Source organism: Bombus pyrosoma, linkage group LG9 (assembly GCF_014825855.1).
Source record: "Bombus pyrosoma isolate SC7728 linkage group LG9, ASM1482585v1, whole genome shotgun sequence".
NCBI classification, from domain to species: domain Eukaryota; kingdom Metazoa; phylum Arthropoda; class Insecta; order Hymenoptera; family Apidae; genus Bombus; species Bombus pyrosoma.
This window is the reverse complement of record NC_057778.1, coordinates 1,542,801-1,552,866: the sequence shown is the minus strand read 5'-3', so window position 1 is coordinate 1,552,866 and position 10,066 is coordinate 1,542,801. Positions and strand designations below refer to the sequence as shown.

Below are 10,066 nucleotides of genomic sequence, written 5' to 3'. Positions count from 1 at the left end.
TCTTTTTATTTCTTTACTAATATTTTAATTTAATTACGTAAATTTGATATTATGAAAATAAAGTATAGAATGTGAGAAAAGCTGCTTCATTGCAAAATAAAGGCATATGCCGATACTCTCTGTAACCAGATATAGATTAATTGCTTTCGAAAAGAAAATCTGACTAACTTATAATTGTTATCGTAGATTTCTTTTCACCGCGGATGTCGCAGTGAAAGTAGTTGGAGTAACGTGCAGCATAAAGAAGTTAAAAGGCGACCGACTTGATGATATGTACTTGAAATGAACTTTGGGAAAATCTGGTCAGGTTAATGTTGTTACCTCGACGGTGGTAATTAGCTTTTTATCTGGAATATTATTTTTGAAGCGCTCCTGCTTCTTGGAACAAGCAATGCAAGGTAGAAGGTTTAGGACGAGCGTGACCTTGAACACAAGCAAACTTGCGTGTTTCCCTGTTCGTTGTGCCCTTGCACTTGAAACAATCCCTGAGATGTACTTCTCCAAGAGTAGAACCCTTAATTACCTGACATACATATAACCTAAATTTCTATGGGTATACATCTACCGTCTGCTTGTCGAACGAATCGAACATTTGGACTTCTAAATGATCACAATCTACATTACTATATAATTAAAAAACAAATATCCCTACAAACCATGAAATATCAATGTTTGCGAATAATAAACGTTAAAAACGTATTTTAATAATTGCAACGTATCGAATAATTTAAAATCGACACACATGACAAACACGTGGCAAATTAAAAAATTCAGAGATAAGAAGTGAACGACTATCGCATGATAAAGGTAATCGCAGGTTCGATGGAGAGTCACTGGGATGGCCAGGATCTTTGTCGGAAAAGTTAATAATCAGCCCCGACGCGTGACCTTGTACTCGGTTTTCCCCTCGCCGCTTTCGCCGCTCGTCCGAAATCCAAAGTTTCTCGGCAACTCGACACTGCAAGCAATTTCGGCGTCGAGCAATCCCCCTTCCCCGTGCCGGGCGTCCTACTCACCTAACCCTGCGCCGAGCAGCAAAGGAAAGTGCATAAAGCTGTAGAGTGTCGCCACTTGGAACGTCCTGTGCTCGCCTTGGTTGTCTTCTCTTCGAGAAGGTGAACCATTTCAGACAAGATTCACGAAGGTTTACACAGGAGTCTGAGGTAGCGAAGCGATCACTCCGATATCGATGAACTTGGACGGACGCTTTCCCTTTAATTAAAATTTAAGGTCCACCGCGAGAATAAGGGTGCGATGATCGACGTTGTGGCAACACGTGAGAAACAGAAGCGACGACGCGGCAGCAGAAGAGAGGAAAGTTTTATAGGGTTCCCGGGAAGTTGGTTCGTTTTTTCCCTGGTGTTTATTATCCTGCACATGACGACGCGACGGAGAGACCCCGTTCGGTTGATCTCGGCCCCCGTGCGTAACAATATTCGCACAAACGTTGAACGAGTAAACAAACGGAGGAACTTACGATTGCGTAAAACTGCAAAGTGTCTGCGGTTTGTTTGTCGGTGAGAGCGTTTTCGAGGCAAAGGCCTAGAGAGCGAGAGCTGTGGGCGCAGAGGGAGAACGGGAAAGAAGGAAAGAGAAAGGACGCGGGAGAGAGTCTGTCGGAGTTGAGAAGGAGAAGAGAAGTGGCGAGAGGGGGTGGCCGAGGAGAGACGGGGTTTAGGTAGGTGAGTCGCGAAGGATGGGTGAAGAGGACGCGGAGGGAGGCACACAGCCGGAGAAGGAGGAGAAGGTGGAAGAGGTAGAGAAGGTTGGAAAGGGGTGGAAGGGGTGGAAGGCCACGAATGTCGGGGGGGGGAAGAGGGAAAGAGGAGGCGGGTAAGAGGAACGGCCAGGAGAGGGTAGGAGTCGGAGGAGATAGATGTATGTAGGAGGGCCGCTCGATACAGCCCCAGCAACCTCCTCCTCCACCCTCTCCCGAAGCCAAGCATCGCATCGCGAGGTTAAAGTGAGAAAAGTCAACCCTAGTCACTCGGTGAGTCCTCCTGTGCTGGAATATCGAGAGGTAGACAGGATCGCGACCAGAACAGGATTACAGGGACTCGATCATCCGGAAGGTAACTACCCTCTCTCTCTGTCTGTGTACGTTTTGGCAAACGTTTCGGTTCCCGTACGTTCGTGATCCCTGCGGTGATCGGCCGACCTCGGTCATCGTACATGGAATGTACGGTCGCTCGCGCAGTTTTTCGACAGCGCGTTCGATGGTCGCGCGACGCCGCCTCTTATGAACCGAATTTCAAGTTGAACACGATTAGACCGGCTAGGGAAGTTGAAACGAGCCAGTCTGAACGCATACTCGCGCGCGCAACTCGCTTTTACGCTGAACAGAAACGTTTCTAACAGGCAGTAGGTGGAAACAACGGCAGTCCCCGTCGGGCCATCACGCCGGCACTTATCGAGAGACTTTTAAACCCACTTTTCCGAGTTGGCTGCCTTTCAAAATTCGAGTCGAGAGGCGTGCTCTTGCTGGCAGGTCTATGCCAGCCGGGGACCTGCCGGGTTGTCACTTGGCTGGTTATCCAGGCACTTCCATGCCCGGCCACGCGGATACGAGTGCATAAACATGCGAGCGAACGCCATCCTAGCTAAAGAGTACCTTTATCTCTAGCCAGCCGCTTCCTCCCATCTCCTCCTCGTAGCCTGCTCTGTATACCCTTCTCTTTTCCTTTCAGTCGCAGCTTCTCGTCTCCTTTTTCGCCTTCTGTCCCTTTCTCTTTCTCTGTACCGCGCTTTCACCCTCCGAACCAGGCATTCTCCTCGTGTGACGCTGCCGTGGGTGGAGGAGGAAGCTCACGTAGGTTACTCCTTTCTGCCGGCAGAGGATATTGTGATTTTAGCGTCTGTGTAATTATGGAAATTAGCGACATGGAAAGCCTAGGATAAAAGGGTTGATTATAATCCGGCCGCGGGGGGTGAGCTCCGACCCCAGAGTCCCGCTCCTGTGAGCGACCATAGATTAAAACGCTCCTTCTACGCTAGCGCCTTTACTTCCACCAACTACCCCTATCCACCGGCATCCCCTATCGCCATCACCACCCACTCGGCCACCCCCGCTGTTCACTCTCTTCGCATCACCTATCCCATCCACTCGGCTTGTCTTCTTCCCGTAGCCGTACCTCCTATCCCTGCTACCCGCAATTTTTCCGCTTCTCACTGATCACGTATCCAACTTCGTTCTCCTTCGTCCTTCGTTCCATCGCTCCGCTCGTATTAAGATCGAGTTTCCTCCGGACGAGTATGTATTTCGGCACGACGTAACGCTACCAGGCAAGGTCGCCCAAGGTTCCGCCGGCTGGACTGTGTGCAATCGATATTTGAGTTATTTCCAACGACACCGAGTCGAAAGTAGCTCGGAGGTATTGACCCCTGCAGCTGGCGAATGCGGTACATAACGTTTACTCGAGTAAACGAGTGGCAGGTACGCGTTGTGCTCCAAGCAGGATAAACGAGAAAATCCATTAATTATCCCGGGAGACGTATTCGTCATTTTCCATAGATAATAAATAGGAATTGTTCGCCGAGTGAAAGTGCCAGCCAGTTTAAGCATCGCGAACATGCTCAAGGGTATAGTCGGTTACTTTCGTTCTCTTTATCTGGCTGAGAGCATTGATTAGTTTAAAAGTTAGTTGAGAAGCGGCGAAACTTTTCGTTAAAGAACGCGGAGGAAAAGTTTGCATTTTCACGACTGACGACCTCGTAAGAAGCGACATTTCCCCACCACCTTCTATCTACCATAAATCTCGAGCGCAGAGATACTTTCGAGCATGCATTGGCTTTCACGTATCGTATCGTTACGATCTAATCCATCACGGAAACAAGGTTTTGGCACGTAGATAGACGTGCAATAGGAGCAACGAGCTTGTCTCGAGGAGGCGGCGGGAAGGAAGAAAAAATGGCGAGACCAGCGACGAATTGTCTGCCACAAGGTTGGGTGCAATTGTTCCCCCCTCGAAGCTTAACGCTTTCTCTTTCACCCCCTCGCATCGCCACGACATTGGCGCGAGTGCTCTCCTCTCCCTCCGGCGTTCATCCCTTTCCGTGCATCCCACCCTGGCTTTCGGCCCTCTCTCCTCCTCTATCGCGTCCCTTTTTCCCATCTGGCTATTGGACTACCTTGGTGTTTCGAGCAGCGGGCAGGAACCTATGATGCGATCGGGTATCGAATATCGGCTGGCTCTCTGATTGGTCGTTCTACCGCGCACGGTCGCAACCGGAGCGCGCCAGTTACGACTGATTTGTTACGTAAAAACGTCGATAGCTTCTATACCCTCTCTTGTCCCACCCCCGATGCGCCGCACTCCCTCCATTCCTTCCTTCCGCCCTCCCGGCCCTCTTCTCCTCCCTCCGAACCGCGCTCTCTTTCCACTACCGATTCCTCTCCTTTTCTCTTTCTCGACCACCCTTCACCCGACCGGTCTGGCCACCCCTTCGACGGTCCTCGACACACCGCCACCGCCCCCAGCGGCATCGCGTGCGATAGACGAACCAACGGGAGAGAGAAAGAAGGAGAACTCGTCTTTTTTATCGGCGCCGTGCGCCACTGCCTCTTCGTTCGGTCGGGCATGAACGCATTATCGAAGAAATGGCTGGTCGACGGTACACCGATCCCGCTATCGATTTCTTAGAATCTTCTCCGCTCTCGATGACGAACTGTTGTATTAACGATCAAGGTCAGTAGAGAAAGTTGCGAATCAAATAAAATGATTATTTTATCTTTTCATTTTTCCCTTTTAAGGAATACAGAGAATTTTTATGGAAATACTTAGTGGTTTGTCGCTGGTCATTGGTACGATTTGGTAAAGTAATTCCGTAACAGAGTGTGATGTTAACGAGGTTAAAGTAGGTCGAGTCTTGGAAAGATCTTAAAATATGGTGAGAGGAAACGATAGTTTGAGGAAGTTCGTGCTCGTTTTTATGTCTCTGAACAACGCTAGTTTGGTACGACCGCTTCTCCCTTTCGTTTTATAATCAACAAGTCGTCATAGTCAGAACCAAACCGATTTAACTTCGCTTTCTCCAAACAAAATGACTGTCTTTATCGATCAATTTCTCTTGTACGTTCGATTCCAATTTTTTACTTTACAACTTGCTAATCGTATTCATGGAGAGAAAATTTTCATAACCGCAGAGTTCAAAATAAATAAAGATAAATCCCATTTCAACGTAAATGTATATAATTTACTTTTGACCAAGATGAAATCACACGTAAAAGATCCTTCGATAAAGAAATTATCTTGTCTGAAAGATTGTCAATTGTTGGTTGAAAGATTAAGAATAATTTAGTGACGCGACATAGCTATTTTTACCATAATAGGAATTTTATCTGAAGGAAGGAAGTTTGGTCTAATCGCGGAGAAAATGTCGAAGGGTGCCAGGCGTACAATGGGCCATTATTCAAGTAAACTCCGTCCCATTTTACGTATCGTCCCGGTGAAATTTTCCAGGCAAGAAGACGTCCACTCTCGAATATTCCTATCACGAGCGAAGGCAAAGCCACGCGTTACGTTGCCGCGTACTGGCCGTATTGTAGAAGCGTATTCAATGCCGACCTGCCATTTAACACCCAGGCAAGCCGCGAAGTTTCCTGCAATGAAAGCACCGGCGCGGAACCTATTGTGAAAATATCTGACCACTGTCCGGTGCAATGAGGTATGGCTGACCCCGGGGCCGCCGGGTCAGGCACAATGCACGCGTATGCATGCGGCCGTGTGCTGTGAAAATATTTCACGCGGCCACCGCTAAACGGACATAAACGCACTTAACGACAGTTCCATGTCACCGACGCACTGGTTCGCATTGCGTTCGGTTTTAACGATGCGACGCGCTACCGACGAGCATCGTTAACCATTCCCCATTTTTCTTCCTCCTCCTCTGTTTTCTTTCACCTGGTTTTCCACGAAGGAACAAGAGAAAGAAGAAGAAGAATGGCAAGAAGCAGAAAGAGACAAACTTACGTCGGTATAAAACGATCGATCGAGGAGCATCGCTGAAAGGTCGCTAACGAGCAGCAGTTTCTCATTAAAGATCGACAGAGCCGGTTCACCGTGAAAGTCGTCGGCGGAACGAGACAAATGCCGGAAGAAAAAAGGCGGGCTAGCCTAACTCCAGTGTCGAAAAGCATCGAGATGAGGAGGAGGATTAAAGAGTGGGAGACGAAGGAAAGAAGAAACGAGGTGCGAACAGGAGAGACAGCAAGAGGGGTGGATCAACGTAACTACCGAAACGAACGACGAGCATCGGCAATGGAGAGAGAGCGCAGACTCAATATCTCCGAACCGAACCCTCCGATAGGTCGAGGTTCGACTTCGAGGGTGGGAATAGATTTCCAATCGCGCGGGGGTGGTCCTCCGGCAGTGGATGCTCGCCACCGGAGCACCCTGCTGAACTCCTGCCTGCTTCGGCATGCCAGGGTCCACCCTTTCCTCTATAGGTGGACCGAACGCACCTACACGCACTCCTCTCTCTCAACCCTGCGCCGCTACACCCCTTTCCGATTCGACGCTGCCGAACCGTCGACTGTCCGAGAGGGGTCGTTGGAGAGGGTAAAGCTACGACTACGAACAGGAGACAGAACGATTCTATTGACCAGGGTTCGATGCGCGCATCTGGGCGTAACCCATTCGTTCGTTCCGTCGGTCCGATGCGATAGGAGCAAGGGAGAAAGGTATCGACGGAAGAAGAGCGGTGATGCGGTGTGTGACGAAGAGAGGAACAGAGAGTGTACCGCGCCTGCGAATTGTCGTCAGGGCGACGGCGACACTGGAAAAATCGAACTGAAATAAACCGAAGCGTTTTCTTCGCGGAGCTCGAGCACCGGTTCCACCATCTTCGTCTTTCTTCAGCACTTTTCTCCTCTCGTGTCCGATCGCCGTCTCGCTCGCGCCACCGCCGGTTTCACCTTCATCCTCCCACTACTCCTGCCGCCGCTCACCGGCTTCTCTGTCGACCGTTCCACTGACGTTCCCTCCTTCCAACGCTGCTTCTCTTACCTAGACTCTCGCTCTCTCTCTCCTTCTCTCTCTCTCCCTCTGTCTCTCTCTCTCTCTCTCTGTTCCTCTGCCTCCGCGTTCCTTCCTCCCAACCTCTTCGAGTTTACTGTGTTATTGCCAGACCGTCCGGGACGACTGCGTCGGACTTTCCACGTCAATTTTCTCTGCACTTTGTCCCATTCCTTTCGGCTGGAATACTGTTTTCTTGTTTTTTTTTTTTTTTGTTTCTTGCCTTTTTTTTAGAGTTGCTGGAATGCTCTAAGCGATAGATCGTAAGCGATCGATCGATGAAGATTCGATGATCGAAATGACTCGAACTATCGTTTTGGTTTTTGAAGTTTGACGTTTGGAATTTAAATAACTTTCCTTAATCCATAACTTGTGGTCGAACCGAACGACTACCAATCTCAGATATATAGCCAAACGCGTGGCGAAAAAGTTAAGAAGATGAAAAAAAATAAAAAAAAGTCTGGAAGTCGTTAAAACGAACGTAAAAATATCCTCAATAAAATCATGATCGTTACGATGAAAATACCAATAGAATTAGTTCCTCGGAACCGGACAACAATCCAAAATTTATGAATCCAATTATGAAGGCAATTTCAAGCATAACACAATCAAGAGCGGGACCAATCGCACCTGAAAATGGGGCCAATTTCACCCTGGCAACTGCTGCACCCCGTTCGTCTCAATCAAGACGAACGGTCGATGTCAGCATTACGGTAGCTGGTCCCATCTTCAAAGACACCGCTTGAACACCTAAGCCGAGGGCCGGTCTGATGGTCATCAAGGACGGAAGGGGCAAGGAAACGGGGGACAAAGGGACAGAGACAGAAGACAGAGCGGCGAATAAGAGGCCATGAAGCAGTGTTTCGCGAGGAAGAAGAGCCGTGAAGCCCTGCCGCCGTACATCTTCGAAGCTCGTCGCAACTTTCAGCGGATGAGTTGTTGGAGCGATTTAGGCGTTACCGCGGGAATAGTCTCCTCCCTGGAACCCCGAGCCAGCTCTTTCTCGCTTCTGCCGCGTCTGGCAGGGCTCCCTGCGAGCTGGAGAGAGCTACGCCGGTATTTACACGTCTCCGTGCTCGCGCGAAACAAAGAATTATTATTTGTATGCCCTCGTGGGTGGCGGAGGATTTTGCAGTTCACAAACTAAGTTAGCAGCTACAACTCGGCCCGAAGCCGACCGGAATGGGGAATGTTGGTGACCGAGGGTGGTCACGGGGAGGAGAACGACCTCGTTTTCTCTCTTCTCCTTTCGCGCGTTCCCAGCTGGCTCTCTCGTTCGCGGTATCCGAGATTATGTGCTATGGATATACGCGAGTTACAACCCTCGTCCTGCTGCGACCAAGAAGCTTTCAACGTCTGCACGTCCATCCCCTTCTTCAACCACCCACGTTTTCTTTTTCGGCAACTGTCACCGGTTGTTGTATCTTCGCGCCACTAGAAGGATTCTTGCGGATCAACGTAGCGATCTTCTAACAGGCAGATTGGATTAACCGTGAATTATAACGGGGGGGTAAAACGTCTTCGGATGTGACTAGGAGTGCGATCTGTTTCGTTTTTCGGATGTAGTTTGGAGAAATGGAATTGGAAAGGAAGATCGGAACGTTCGTTGGATTATTTCCGACGAATGCTATAGTTTTGTTATTTTTGCTTCCATCGTGTATTTAAATAAAATAAATTCCATGTAAACTTGCTGGACCAAACTGCGGGGAAATATTCTAATAACTAAAAGAATGGAAATATGTGAAACACGTTTACAAGTATTATATCGAAGTTTCGATTAAAACAATTGACGTCTTCCAAAGCACGAGAACGATAGAACCTGGTCCAACCGATGTAATATTCCAAATTCAGTCAATCGATCTCATCTTTACATCATCATCATTATAATCATCATAATCTCGGATCATTATAATCTCCGACTTTTAATTTTTACCAAATTAAGGCATCAAACGTGTATTATCATCGATACATCACGAAGAAGAACGCATAAACGAAGAGCCACGCTAACGAACAGTTTTGTCACCAAGGTGTTGTCAATAATAATCGCTGGCAACGATGACAACGAGCTCGACATCGAATAAATTCAGTACAAGTGGCGTTAGAGGAACTACTTACGAGGATTCGGGACAAGGTTCCGCGGCCGGGTGAGGAGAATTTCCACATTTCTCCGTGTTACCTGACGAAAGAAAACGCTGACTGAAAGGGGAAAGAGAGAAAGAGTGCTCGAAGTCTCTGAGAGGTCTCACAAGTCTGGCGACTTCTACGGAGAAGCCAGGGGGTCGTGATGGGGCGGTCGGTCGGAGGTATTGATCTCAACTCTTGCTTTTCTCAACTTTTTATCCGGCAGAACCGACCGGTACTACCACACCATCGCCGGCCCCAACGACGACGACGACGAGGACGACGACGACGACGACGAGTGCTAGAGTCGGCAAAGCCGCAACTTACTTCAATTCCTCATTCCCGTGCGAATTCTTGGCTTGAACTTATGACCGGCTCTCGGTCCCGTACCTCTCCGCGTCACCAAACCTCGATGCCTTTGGCCTTTCGAACAGTGGTTACTAAACGAGCCCTTCCGAGTTTACCGTTTTCCTCTATTTTTTTTTTTTCTTCTACTTTCTCCCTTCACGTTCGGAAAACTTGCAAGTTTTGTTTGCGATATCATTTTCCATCTCTCTTTTTTTATTCCAAGAATTTTGAGTCTGGTCGCGGTGCTGTTCGAGGAGAAAGTTCGCGGAAGTTATCTTACACTTGAGTTTTATTTATTTCCTCGATAGAAAGTTCATACTGCAATACTTTAGTTGTGATATACTTGAGAAAAAATTGTACATGATGCAAGCGTAAGGATAATTCCTCTGTGGACAGTAAGAGTAGCTCCTTCTCCGAAGGATCGAACAACAATCGACGTTGATAGATGTCAATATTCCGATCAATCCTTCGATTCTCCAAAACCTAATTTTCGAACCGATAGTCTATACCAAAATTCACATGTATTTTCACTCTTCAAATATGAAAAATAATCCCATTTTATGAACACAAACCAATGTCCTGAA

At 48.2% G+C, this 10,066-nt stretch overlaps 1 protein-coding gene across 1 annotated transcript in view; it reads left to right on the top strand.

Annotated features, from left to right (window-relative positions):
• Positions 1 to 2,000: 2,000 nt before the first annotated feature.
• LOC122571245 overlaps positions 2,001 to 10,066 on the top strand; it is a 53,870-nt gene continuing 45,804 nt past the window's right edge. Inside the window, exon 1 of the mRNA XM_043734793.1 lies at positions 2,001 to 2,072. The gene's annotated coding sequence lies outside the window, so the exon portion shown is untranslated. The remainder of the gene's footprint in view (positions 2,073 to 10,066) is intronic.